Here is a 14,926-nt window from a genome sequence, read left to right on the forward strand (position 1 = left end):
ACTCGCGCCTGTAATCTGAGTGGAGTGCTCGAAGTGTCCATGTTGATTCGTTTAATTCCATTTACTGAAATATTATTAAGAAATTATTTTCATTACTAAATTATTTACATTGCCGGCCGGTGTGGCCTTGTGGTTCTAGCGCTTCAGTTTGGAACCGCGTGACCGCTACGGTCGCAGGTTCGAATCCTGCCTCGGGCGTGGATGTGTGTGATGTCCTTAGGTTAGTTAGGTTTAATTAGTTCTAAGCTCTAGGCGACTGATGACCTCAGCAGTTAAGTCGCATAGTGCTCAGAGCCATTTGAAATTATTTACATTAATGTATAAAATAATGCAGATATGATATTCTATTTAATACTCTTGGCAGAGTCTATTTCATTGTTTGTCTTAGTGTGCCTGTATGTCCTCCTAGAGGGTAACAATGTTATTGATGGTTCCCAGCCAAATCTTTGTCACTAAACTTCGAAGGACACATTCCATTCAATTCAGAATATGTAAGAGGTTTACTGCAGTATTTTTCTAAAATATTACGAGCAGAGAGAAGAACTTAACTGCGTTAAACTATTGAGATTAAAACGTAATAACAAATTCAACTGCGAGGAGAATACCGCGTAACTGCTGGACCAGGTAAACAAGACTTTATTTGCAATGCAAATGGTGTCACACAGGTGACATAAAAATAAGAAAAGCTTGCATACTTTACATTCTTTCATTGCATAACGTCAGAATGGGTTAACTTTGGCTAAAATTTTCATTCCAAAGGCTGGTAATGCGAATGATTTGTGACGTGATCTCAGGACTTTCGTTTAGAGACCCGTTCAGGGAATTGGAGATAGGAACTACTGATACTCCACATACTAGGTTGGTGCAAAAGTTCGAAGCGATTTTGTTTAGTATTCCGGTTGCTATTGGTTTATTTATCGATTGTCATTTTTTATTTGTTGTGAACTGTTGCTGTTTGGATTTACATCCTGTCATTTGGCGATGGTGAGTGGAGCTGTGGACACTAGAAAATGGAGTGGCAGGTGATGAAATTGGAACGTTTCCGACATATTCTTATATCAGAGTTCAGTGGAGGGGTGAAAGAGGCCGATGCAACCAGATATATTTGCGCCCTGTGTGGGGATAATGCCACTGGACAGTGGCAGGAAAATGGTTTTCTCTTTTTAAGGAGGATCGTTTTGGCATTAGTGACTCTTCACATTCAGGAAGATCTTTGGTGTTTGATGCAGATCGTTTAAACGCATTAATCCACAATGATCCACGTCAGTGCACTCGTGAAATGTCAGATGTGATGAATTGTGGTCGTTCGCCATCGTGCGACATTTTCATGCGAAGGGGAAGGTTCGAAAATCGGATGTACGGGAATCGCGTGGTCTAAGCCAAATTACAAAAATCAGCGAGTGGCCACATGTGCAGCGCTGCTTGCTCTTCATCAATTGGCTAGAGAACAACACCGACCGTTTCTATCCTGTATCGGACTTGTGGCCAGAAATTGTGTCTTTATACTAAAATAAGGAAAAAGAAATGGTTGAGCCCAAACAAAGCAGTAACAGCGCGTACAAAGACCTTTGAGCATCCACAAAAGATAATGTTATGCATCTGGTGGAACAGCGACGGTGTGGTGTACTACGAATTGCTTCCACGAGGTATAACCGTCACTGCTGACATTTACTGTCAACAACTGAGACGTCTTGCAGACGCAGTCCAAGAACAACGGCCAGGAAGACTGCGGGAAGTGATTCTACTCAACAATAACGCCCACTATAGTTCTGCTGGACTGTCAAAAAACACTATACGTGGGTCATTCTGCACCCACCTTACTCAACTGATCTTTCCCCCACCGATTTTCACCTTTTCCGCTCTCTATCGAACAACCTTCGAGGAACTTCCTTTCCGGATGAAAATGCGCTGCGAACATGGCTTGACGAGTTCTTCGCATGAAAACCACAGAATTTCCACAGTCGCGGAATCGATAAGTTACCCCAGCTTTGGCAGACTGCTGGAAATAGTAAAGAAGAATATATTATTGATGACTAAAGTCTCTGTTATTTGTATCTGTTCTGTTTATTAAACTTGTGGGAAAATTATACGAACTTGTGCACCAAAGTAATATTTGGTTCTCAGTTGTATTTGCCATAAATAATAATCCGTTTTTCGATCTGTTCAGTTTAGTTTGTGGGATCAATACTCGTAACAAAATAATTTACACAAAAAATTTAAAGCCACGTACTTTGTTCCAGAAAGGTGTCCATTACTCAGGAATAAACATTTTCAGTTACTTGCCAGCAACTTCAAAAAGTTTATCTGCTAATAAAGTTCAGCTGCAAAGGAGCCTAAAGGATATGTTGACTGCCAACTGCAACTTATTTGACATAGCTCTTAGCACACCTAATTGATGTGTATACTTTTAATAATATCAAATCATGGAATTCTTTTAGATAAGCTAAATCAAATGGTTCAAATGGCTCTGAGCACTATGGGACTCAACTGCTGAGGTCATCAGTCCCCTACAACTTAGAACTACTTAAACCTAACTAACCTAAGGACATCACACACAACCATGCCCCAGACAGGATTCGAACCTGCGACTGTAGCGGTCGCGCGGTTCCGGACTGAAGCGCCTAGAACCGCTTGGCCACATCGGCCGGCCAGCTAAATCATTATGGTTTTAGTGGGGCAGTGCACAAAAGGTTTAATTCATACTTAACTGGAAGAATGCAGAAAGTTGAAATAAGTGGTTCATGTAATGTTAAAACAACAGCTGATTCCTCAAACTGGGGACCTATCAAGTACGGGGTCCCACAGGGTTCGGTCTTAGGTCCTTTACTGTTCTTGATATACATTAATGACTTACCATTCCACATTGATGAAGATGCAAAGTTAGTTCTTCTGCTGATGATACAAGTATAGTAATAACATCCAAAAACCAAGAACTAAGTTATGCAGGAGGATCTGCAGCGAATTGACGCATGGTGCAAGGAATGGCAATTGAATCTCAATGTAGACAAGTGTAATGTGCTGCGAATATACAGAAAGATAGATCCTTTATCATTTAGCTACAAAATAGCAGGTCAGCAACTGGAAGCAGTTAATATCATAAATTATCTGGGAGTACGCATTAGGAGTGATTTAAAATGGAATGATCATATAATGTTGATTGTCGGTAAAGCAGATGCCAGACTGAGATTCATTGGAAGAATCCTAAGGAAATGCAATCCGAAAACAAAGGAAGTAGGTTACAGTACACTTGTTCGCCCACTGCTTGAATATTGCTCAGCAGTGTGGGATCCGTACCAGATAGGGTTGATAGAAGAGATAGAGAAGATCCAACGGAGAGCAGCGCGCTTCGTTACAGGATCATTTAGTAATCGCGAAAGCGTTACGGAGATGACAGATAAACTCCAGTGGAAGACTCTGCAGGAGAGACGCTCAGTAGCTCGGTACGGGCTTTTATTGAAGTTTCGAGAACATACCTTCACCGAAGAGTCAAGCAGTATATTGCTCCCTCCTACGTATATCTCGCGAAGAGACCATGAGGATAAAATCAGAGAGATTAGAGCTCACACAGAGGCATACCGACAATCCTTCTTTCCACGAACAATACGAGACTGGAATAGAAGGGAGAACCGATAGAGGTACGGAAGGTACCCTCCGCCACACACCGTCAGGTGGCTTGCGGAGTATGGATGTAGATGTAGATGTTTTTCACAAAATTATTAAGCGGTTCTCAGCAAACGGACTCTCTTTAAATTTTGATAAAACACAGTATATACAGTTCCGTACAGTAAATGGCACAACTCCAGTAATAAATATAGACTTTGAGCAGAAGTCTGTAGCTAAGGTAGAATTTTCAAAATTTTTAGGTGTGTCCATTGATGAGAGGTTAAACTGGAAGCAACACATTGATGGTCTGCTGAAACGTCTGAGTTCAGCTACGTATGCTATTAGGGTTATCGCAAATTTTGGTGATAAGAATCCCAGTAAATTAGCTTACTATGCCTACTTTCAATCACTGCTTTCGTTGTTGTTGTGGTCTTCAGTCCTGAGACTGGTTTGATGCAGCTCTCCATGCTACTCTATCCTGTGCAAGCTTCTTCATCTCCCAGTACCTACTGCAACCTACATCCTTCTGAATCTGCTTAGTGTATTCATCTCTTGGTCTCCCCCTACGATTTTTACCCTCCACGCTGCCCTCCAATACTAAATTGGTGATCCCTTGATGCCTCAGAACATGTCCTACCAACCGATCCCTTCTTCTGGTCAAGTTGTGCCACAAACTTCTCTTCTCCCCAATCCTATTCAATACTTCCTCATTAGTTATGTGATCTACCCATCTAATCTTCAGCATTCTTCTGTAGCACCACATTTCGAAAGCTTCTATTCTCTTCTTGTCCAAACTATTTACCGTCCATGTTTCACTTCCATACATGGTTACACTCCATACAAATACTTTCAGAAATGACTTCCTGACACTTAAATCTATACTCGATGTTAACAAATTTTTCTTCTTCAGAAACGCTTTCCTTGCCATTGCCAGTCTACATTTTATATCCTCTCTACTTCGACCATCATCAGTTATTTTGCTCCCCAAATAGCAAAACTCCTTTACTACTTTAAGTGTCTCATTTCCTAATCTAATACCCTCAACATCACCCGACTTAATTCGACTACATTCCATTATTCTCGTTTTGTTTTTGTTGATGTTCATCTTATATCCTCCCTTCAAGACACCATCCATTCCGTTCAACTGCTCTTCCAAGTCCTTTACTGTCTCTGACAGAATTACAATGTCATCGGCGAACCTCAAAGTTTTTATTTCTTCCCCATGGATTTTAATACCTACCCCGAATTTTTCTTTTGTTTCCTTTACTGCTTGCTCAATATACAGATTGAATAACATCGAGGAGAGTCTACAACGCTGTCTTACTCCCTTCCCAACCACTGCTTCCCTTTCATGTCCCTCGACTCTTATAACTGCCATCTGGTTTCTGTACAAATTGTAAATAGCCTTTCGCTCCCTGTATTTTACCCCTGCCACCTTTAGAATTTGAAAGAGAGTATTCCAGTCAACATTGTCAAAAGCTTTCTCTAAGTCTACAAATGCTAGAAACGTAGGTTTGCCTTTCCTTAATCTTTCTTCTAAGATAAGTCGTAAGGTCAGTATTGCCTCACGTGTTCCAGTATTTCTACGGAATCCAAACTGATCTTCCCCGAGGTCGGCTTCTACTAGTTTTTCCATTCGTCTGTAAAGAATTCGTGTTAGTATTTTGCAGCTGTGGCTTATTAAACTGATTGTTCGGTAATTTTCACATCTGTCAACACCTGCTTTCTTTGGGATTGGAATTATTATATTCTTCTTGAAGTCTGAGGGTATTTCGCCTGTTTCATACATCTTGCTCACCAGATGGTAGAGTTTTGTCAGGACTGGCTCTCCCAAGGCCGTCAGTAGTTCCAATGGAATGTTGTCTACTCCGGGGGCCTTGTTTCGACTCAGGGCTTTCAGTGCTCTGTCAAACTCTTCACGCAGTATCGTATTTCCCATTTCATCTTCATCTACATCCTCTTCCATTTCCATAATATTGTCCTCAAGTGCATCGCCCTTGTATAGACCCTCTATATACTCCTTCCACCTTTCTGCTTTCCCTTCTTTGCTTAGAACTGGGTTTCCATCTGAGCTCTTGATGTTCATATAAGTGGTTCTCTTATCTCCAAAAGTCTCTTTAATTTTCCTGTAGGCAGTATCTACCTTACCCCTAGTGAGATACGCCTCTACATCCTTACATTTGTCCTCTAGCCATCCCTGCTTAGCCATTCTGCACTTCCTGTCGATCTCATTTTTGAGACGTTTGTATTCCTTTTTGCCTGCTTCATTTACTGCATGTTTATATTTTCTCCTTTCATCAATTAAATTCAATATTTTTTCTGTTACCCAAGGATTTCTACTAGCCCTCGTCTTTTTACCTACTTGATCCTCTGCTGCCTTCACTACTTCATCCCTCAAAGCTACCCATTCTTCTTCTACTGTATTTCTTTCCCCCATTCCTGTCAATTGTTCCCTTATGCTTTCCCTGAAACTCTGTACAACCTCTGGTTCTTTCAGTTTATCCAGGTCCCATCTCCTTAAGTTCCCACCTTTTTGCAGTTTCTTCAGTTTTAATCTACAGGTCATAACCAAAAGATTGTGGCCAGAGTCCACATCTGCCCCTGGAAATGTCTTACAATTTAAAACCTGGTTCCTAAATCTCTGTCTTACCATTATATAATCTATCTGATACCTTTTAGTGTCTCCAGGGTTCTTTCATGTATACAACCTTCTATCATGATTCTTAAACCAAGTGTTAGCTATGATTAAGTTGTGCTCTGTGCAAAATTCTACCAGGCGGCTTCCTCTTTCATTTCTTAGCCCCAATCCATAATCACCTACTACGTTTCCTTCTCTCCCTTTTCCTACACTCGAATTCCAGTCACCAATGACTATTAAATTTTCGTCACCCTTCACTGTCTGAATAATTTCTTTTATTTCATCATACATTTCTTCAATTTCTTCGTCATCTGCAGAGCTAGTTGGCATATAAACTTGTACTACTGTAGTAGGTGTGGGCTTCGTATCTATCTTGGCCACAATAATGCGTTCACTATGCTGTTTGTAGTAGCTTACCCGCATTCCTATTTTCCTATTCATTATTAAACCTACTCCTGCATTACCCCTATTTGACTTTGTGTTTATAACCCTGTAGTCACCTGACCAGAAGTCTTGTTCCTCCTGCCACCGAACTTCACTAATTCCCACTATATCTAACTTTAACCTATCCATTTCCCTTTTTAAATTTTCTAACCTACCTGCCCGATTAAGGGATCTGACATTCCACGCTCCGATCCGTAGAACGCCAGTTTTCTTTCTGCTGATAACGACATCCTCTTGAGTAGTCCCCGCCCGGAGATCCGAATGGGGGACTATTTTACCTCCGGAATATTTTACCCAAGAGGACGCCATCATCATTTAATCATACAGTAAAGCTGCATGCCCTCGGGAAAAATTACGGCCGTAGTTTCCCCTTGTTTTCAGCCGTTCGCAGTACCAGCACAGCAAGGCCGTTTTGGTTATTGTTACAAGGCCATATCAGTCAATCATCCAGACTGTTGCCCTTGCAATTACTGAAAAGGCTGCTGCCCCTCTTCAGGAACCACACGTTTGTCTGGCCTCTCAACAGATACCCCTCCGTTGTGGTTGTACCTACGGTACGGCTATCTGTATCGCTGAGGCACGCAAGCCTCCCCACCAATGGCAAGGTCCATGGTTCATGGCATCATATTCTGGGGTAATTCATCGTTGAGTAGAAAAGTATTCATTGCTCAAAAACGTGTAATCAGAATAATTGCTGGAGCCCACCCACGGTCATCCTGCAGACATCTATTTAAGGATCTAGGGATCCTCACAGTAACCTCACAGTAAATATATTCACTTATGAAATTTGTTGTTAATAATCCAACCCAGTTCAAAAGTAATAGCAGTGTGCATAGCTATAACACCAGGAGAAAGGATGATCTTCATTATGCAGGGTTAAATCTGACTTTGGCACAGAAAGGGGTAAATTATGCTGCCACAAAAGTCTTTGGTCACCTACCAAACAGCGTCAAAAGCCTGACAGATAGCCAACTAACATTTAAAAATAAATTAAAAGAATTTCTAGATGACAACTCCATCTACTCATTGGCTGAATTTTTAGATATAAATTAAGGGAAAAAAAAACAAAAAAACTTAAACATTAGTGTCATGCAATATTTAGTGTAATGTAATATCTTGTACAGACATCTTTTATTAACCTGACACGTTCCACATCATTACGAAGTGTCGTATTCATGATCCTTGGAACAAGTATTAATCTAATCTAATCTAAATAACGTGACTGTTACGTAAATTCTGCCACATGCATATCGTCAGTGCAGTAATGTGATCAGTGTAAACAAGTCTCTTAAACAGCTCTCTGTTTGATGACACACTGCTTACAACAGCCTAAAAATTATCATATGCAACTTAGTCTGTTATACATTTACATATATGTAACATATTTAGAATAATGTTTTAAATGAAATTGTGTCAAAATTTTTTGACATTCCACATCCGTGAGGACTATTTCGCTTAGAAAATGCTGAAGGAAGATTAGCTTCTACTCCTCTTCGTGTTTTGTATGATACATTCTTGTCGTGACATGTTCTACATTTTCGAATGCCTCCTTACTATTGATCTACTGAACTTTATTATTTATTTAAACATTTTCTTCTTTTCACACCTTGTTTTGGCTTTTTTAAGCCATTATCCAGTGTTCAGGTGTAGTAAAAAGCACTACATTAAAGCTAAACAGTGGATAATGGCTTAAAAATTCAGAACTAAGTGCAAAAGGAAGGAAAATTTTAAGTAACACACTAAGTGAAAAAATGCCGCATTCATTTAACACATTTATGACCGTGGTACCCACAACGAAGAATATGGAAAAAAGTGTGATATCCGTAGTTTAGTTAGGTTTAAGTAGCTCTAAGTCTAGGGGACTGATGACCTCAGATGTTAAGTCCCATAGTGCTTGGAGCCATTTGAACCAATTGAAGAGTTTGAAGATAACTCGCACGCGGACATTTTTCAACATCAGAAAACGGATGAAAATATCGAAAAAATTGGTAATCTGATTCGATCTGACTATCGATTGAGTATTCGATCGATTACTGAAACTGTACGAATTGACAAATAATGCGTGAGGCAAATTTTACATAGCCAGTTTAACATCAGAAAACTGTACGAAACTGGTGCCGAAAATTCTCACGATCGAACAGAAAGCAGCTGGAGAATATGTTGGTACTGACACTTTAAATACCGTAGATGATGATCCTAATTTTTTGAAAAAAAAGAAAAACGTTAATGTGTGACGAATCTTGGGTTTTCGCTTATGATTCAGAAACTTAATGTCAATCCACACAATGGAAGGACGCAATTTCACCTATAGCGAATAAAGTTCGAATGAACAAATCAAGATTCAAAGCGATGATGATTGTCTTTTTTTCGATATTCAGGGAATTGTGTCTCTTCACTGAGTTCCTGAAGGGCAAACTATTAATCAATGTTACTACCTTGAGGTTATTTCTCAACTCCGTGAGAAAATAAGAAAACGACCCGAACTGTGGAAGAACAAGTCCTGGGTTCCGCATCAAAACAATGCTCCGGCTCATCACATTGTCTGCTAAGAGGTTTGAAGCGAAGTACAGATTCCCGTTGTTAGACCACCCAACTTACACGCCTGACCTAGCACCATGTGGCTTTTGTCTATTTCCCAAGGTCAAATCTGCATTAAAAGTAACAAGACTCCAGTCCGCTGAAGCAGTGAAAGAAAAAGCGGCACGCGTCAAGGAGCTCACAGAGGAGGACTTCAGCACTGTTTCCATAAATGGAAAATTCGCGTTGTAGGGATAGAGAAGAGGAGTATATTAAGGGTGACTATAACTAAATGAATTTTTTAAATAAAATGTTTTACAGCAATAGTCCCGTTATTTTATAGCCACGCACCGTATAATGTAACGTTGTTAACAAATGCGACAAGACTGTTCCCAGACCATTTCGTGAACATGATACACTCCTGGAAATTGAAATAAGAACACCGTGAATTCATTGTCCCAGGAAGGGGAAACTTTATTGACACATTCCTGGGGTCAGATACATCACATGATCACACTGACAGAACCACAGGCACATAGACACAGGCAACAGAGCACGCACAATGTCGGCACTAGTACAGTGTATATCCACCTTTCGCAGCAATGCAGGCTGCTATTCTCCCATGGAGACGATCGTAGAGATGCTGGATGTAGTCCTGTGGAACGGCTTGCCATGCCATTTCCACCCGGCGCCTCAGTTGGACCAGCGTTCGTGCTGGACGTGCAGACCGCGTGAGACGACGCTTCATCCAGTCCCAAACATGCTCAATGGGGGACAGATCCGGAGATCTTGCTGGCCAGGGTAGTTGACTTACACCTTCTAGAGCACGTTGGGTGGCATGGGATACATGCGGACGTGCATTGTCCTGTTGGAACAGCAAGTTCCCTTGCCGGTCTAGGAATGGTAGAACGATGGTTTCGATGACGGTTTGGATGTACCGTGCACTATTCAGTGTCCCCTCGACGATCACCAGTGGTGTACGGCCAGTGTAGGAGATCGCTCCCCATACCATGATGCCGGGTGTTGGCCCTGTGTGCCTCGGTCGTATGCAGTCCTGATTGTGGCGCTCACCTGCACGGCGCCAAACACGCATACGACCATCATTGGCACCAAGGCAGAAGCGACTCTCATCGCTGAAGACGACACGTCTCCATTCGTCCCTCCATTCACGCCTGTCGCGACACCACTGGAGGCGGGCTGCACGATGTTGGGGCGTGAGCGGAAGACGGCCTAACGATGTGCGGGACCGTAGCCCAGCTTCATGGAGACGGTTGCGAATGGTCCTCGCCGATACCCCAGGAGCAACAGTGTCCCTAATTTGTTGGGAAGTGGCGGTGCGGTCCCCTACGGCACTGCGTAGGATCCTACGGTCTTGGCGTGCATCCGTGCGTCGCTGCGGTCCGGTCCCAGGTCGACGGGCACGTGCACCTTCCGCCGACTACTGGCGACGACATCGATGTACTGTGGAGACCTCACGCCCCACGTGTTGAGCAATTCGGCGGTACGTCCACCCGGCCTCCCGCATGCCCACTATACGCCCTCGCTCAAAGTCCGTCAACTGCACATACGGTTCACGTCCACGCTGTCGCGGCATGCTACCAGTGTTAAAGACTGCGATGGAGCTCCGTATGCCACGGCAAACTGGTTGACACTGACGGCGGCGGTGCACAAATGCTGCGCAGCTAGCGCCATTCGACGGCCAACACCGCGGTTCCTGGTGTGTCCGCTGTGCCGTGCGTGTGATCATTGCTTGTACAGCCCTCTCGCAGTGTCCGGAGCAAGTATGGTGGGTCTGACACACCGGTGTCAATGTGTTCTTTTTTCCATTTCCAGGAGTGTATAAATAACACGTAAGCTTCTAATGCGTAAATTGTTTGGTGTATGCTTTCATTGTGGTGCACGATGAGGCACAACATCCAGATGTGTACCATTGCCCTGCCCCAAAGACGTATACTGCGACTGGCTAGCGTGACGCAAGCTCGGGGAGAAGGAAAGAGCACCGTGTCCGGGTCCCAGCCAGGAAGACTGAAAACGCACTCAGTCGGGTGCATGTTCGCTTACATTCCTGCTCGTTGGATTAACATAGCTCGCTTAAGTGAAGCTCGAAATAGAGGACGCGGCTTGGACACTGTTTTGGTTGAGTTCTCGTGTTTCGTGCTCCATCATCTCGTGCAGTGAAGCGCGCCATTCATCAGGGAGCGCTTGACTCGCGCACGAGGATGTCTCTCTCTCTGCTCCACAAACACATCCAGAGTACCGGAGGAGGACGATGCGGTTACTCATATCCAAGACCAGGCTCGGATGGTTTGCTACTGTGGACACACGAAGGTTCCATCGCGAAATAATACGCAGTCAAACGTTGGAAGCCAGTGCTGAAATACGTAATTACATATTTGCGAGAGGTTCCAAGTTATTTCTACTTGAAACACTGTCGTAGGGAAGCACAGTGACACTCTTGAAATTTTTTTGTTTTTTACTTTAGCCTCAGGTCACATATTATTCGCGCAAACAAAATTGGCCCTCGGCTCGGTAGCCAATGGGAGCGACTCTCAACTTAGTTTACGCAAACTGTAAATGGTACCATTACCAGTTTTGACTTACTACGAAGTCAGTTTAAAAAGAAAGAAACAAGTGGGTAGTAAATTACTAGGAGACTAAATTAAAAAATAAACTACTTTCTATTTAAGTCTGTTCGTGTTTGTATGCGTCACAGAGTAACTCTCCGATTGATCAGGTCCGGAGAAAGGTCACGATGTCTACGCATCTGTGCTGTGATTGTTGGAACCGAACGCTGCGCTTAACTACGAAACAGCATGAAGTTTCACAAACTGCAAGATGGTCGCGAATTGAACAGTGACCCGAAAATACGATAAAATTCCTTTAATTCACGTCTATGGACACACATACAGTTGTCGGTCAGTATGACAGTAGATTTTTGGTAGGCATTGAGTCCCATACAGCACAATAACTATTTATTCGGATGACGTTCACAGGTTAACATCACAGTGCAAGAGTAAACACTCGACTGCTTCTAACTCTCTAGGCGAAGCAGACCCAAAGATCGTAAATATAGCAAAGACATATACATAGGTATGCACGGAAGTACAGGTTATTACTGTACGATCGCTACATGACCATCTTCGGATCTGTTTCCCAAAAACATGTCCTAATATACTGGAGCCAAAGTGGAATCGTCAAAAGCTAAACACAAAATAAGCGCCAGCATCGTCAAACATGTATAAATCATGATATGCACAAGAGTCATCTTGTCAGCGGCACTACTGTTCAAAACATGTTTTTATAAAACAGATCTGAAGATGGTCATTATAGACCGAAACCGGTAGTTTTTTATTTTATTTATACGTCATGTTACGCAGGACCAAATTGGGGAGTAAATCTCCAAGGCCATGGAACGTGTCAGTACATGAAATTACAACATAAAAGTAATAACAGATGAAAATAAATGTTCATGAACCGGAAAAAAGTCAGTCCATAGGCCTAAGTTTAAGTAAACGCAATCAACAATACAATAAGAATCAGCTTAATTTTTCAAGGAACTCCTCGACAGTAGTTTCGATTTGAAAGCGCCTGGATTACTGCTAAGATTTTTGAATTCGAGTGGTAGCTTATTGAAAATGGATGCAGCAGTATACTGCACACCTTTTTGCACAAGAGCTAAGGAAGTTGCAGGTTTGATTTCCACGGAGTATTAACCGAGTGAAAGCTGCTTATTCTTGGGAATAAGCTAATATTGTTAACAAGAAATGACAGTAAGGAATATATATAATGAGGCCAATGTCAAAGTACCCAGACTCGTGAAGAGGGGTCGACAAGAGGTTCGTGAACTTACACCACTTATTGCCCGAAACGCCCGTTTCTGAGCCAAAAATATCCTTTTAGAATGGGAAGATTTACCCCAAAATATAATACAATACGACATAAGCGAATGAAAACAGGGAAAGTAGACTACTTTTCGTGTCGAACGATCACTCACTTCAGATACCGTTAGAATAGTAAAAATTGCAGTATTGAGTCTTTGAACAAGATCCTGAATGTGGGCTTTCCACGACAGCATACTATCAATCTGAACGCCTAGAAATTTGAACTGTTCAGTTTCACTAATCATATGCCCATTCTGTGAAATTAAAATGTCAGGTTTTGTTGAATTGTGTGTTAGAAACTGTAAAAACTCTTACTGTGATGTAGCGTTAGTTTATTTTCTACAAGCCATGAGCTTAGGTCATGTACTGCACTATTTGAAACCGAGCCAATGTTGCACACAACATCCTTTACTACCAAGCTAGTGTCATCAGCAAACAGAAATATTTTAGTTGCCCGAAATACTAGAGGGCATATCATTTATATAAATAAGAAACAGGAATGGCACCCCCACCTTGACAGTACCCCACTCAGACCCCACATCACAGATGTTATCAACATTGTGAATAATGACCTTTTGCTGTCTGTTGCTAAAGTAAGAGATGAACCAATTGTGAGCTACTCCCCGTACTCCGTAATGGTCCAACTTCTGGAGCAATATTTTGTGAGCAACACAATCAAATGCCTTAGTTAAATAAAAAAAATATGCCAAGCGTTCGAAACCTTTTGTTTAGCACATCCAGTAACTCACAGAGAAAAGAGAATATAGCATTTTCAGTTGTTAAATGACTTCTAAAGCCGAACTGTACATTTGATAGCAAATCGTGTGATATAAAATGATCAATTATCCTTACATACACAGCCTCTTCAATAACTTTTGCAAACACTGATGGCATAAAAATAGGTCTAAAATCATCTATATTATCCCATTCTCCCTTTTTATAAAGCGGCTTTACTACTGAGTACTTTAGTCGCTCAGGAAACTGACCATTCCTAAAGGAAAAATTACAAATATGGCTAAATACAGAACTAAAAAGTGCAGCACAGCACTTTAATATTCTGCTAGACACTCCATCATAACCATGAAAGTCCTTAGTCATCAGTGATTTAATTATTGACTCAATCTCCCACTTGTCTGCATCACAGAGAAGTAATTCAGACATCAATCTCGGAAAGGCATTTGCCAAGAAAGTTATAAGATTTCCTACAGAAACTAAATTTTTATTTAATTCACCAGCAATGCTCAGAAAATGATTGTTAAATACTGTACATATATCAGATTTATCAGTAACAAAATATTTTTATTGCGAACTGACTTTATATCGTCGACCATGTGCTGCTGACCAGACACTTCCTTCACAACTGACCATGTGGTTTTAATTTTATCCTGTAAATTAGCTATTCTATTTGCATACCACGTACTTTTTGCCTTCCTAACAACATTTTTAAGCACCTTACAATACTGTTTGTAATGGGATACTGTAGCTTGATTGTACTTCTAACATTTTGATATAATTCCCACTTTGTTCAAGATATCCTTATCCCACTAGTCAGCCACCCGGACTGCCTATTACTGCTAGTACTCCGTTTAGAATGTTCTAATGGGAAGCAACTCTCAAAGAGCATGAGAAATGTGTTAAGGAAAGTCTGACGACATAAAAATTTGTGACCATAGAAGTAAAGTAAATTTATAGTATGAATTTCGTCATTCTTAAAAGGCAGTTTAGGAGTAAAAATATTCGCAATATAAAACATACTGAGAGTAAACCTTCTCAAAGTGAAAACTCGGGAAAAATTACTAGTGTAGGTAAGATAAGATCATCAGGATAGATGATGTCTGCCTGC

At 41.5% G+C, this 14,926-nt stretch overlaps 1 protein-coding gene across 2 annotated transcripts in view; it reads left to right on the plus strand.

Moving 5' to 3' along the window:
* LOC126161596 (long-chain-fatty-acid--CoA ligase 1) overlaps window positions 1-14,926 on the plus strand; it is a 493,689-nt gene that overhangs the window by 358,903 nt on the left and 119,860 nt on the right. The gene's annotated exons all lie outside the window — the stretch shown is intronic.

This window comes from Schistocerca cancellata, chromosome 2 (genome assembly GCF_023864275.1).
Source record: "Schistocerca cancellata isolate TAMUIC-IGC-003103 chromosome 2, iqSchCanc2.1, whole genome shotgun sequence".
Lineage (NCBI taxonomy): Eukaryota > Metazoa > Arthropoda > Insecta > Orthoptera > Acrididae > Schistocerca > Schistocerca cancellata.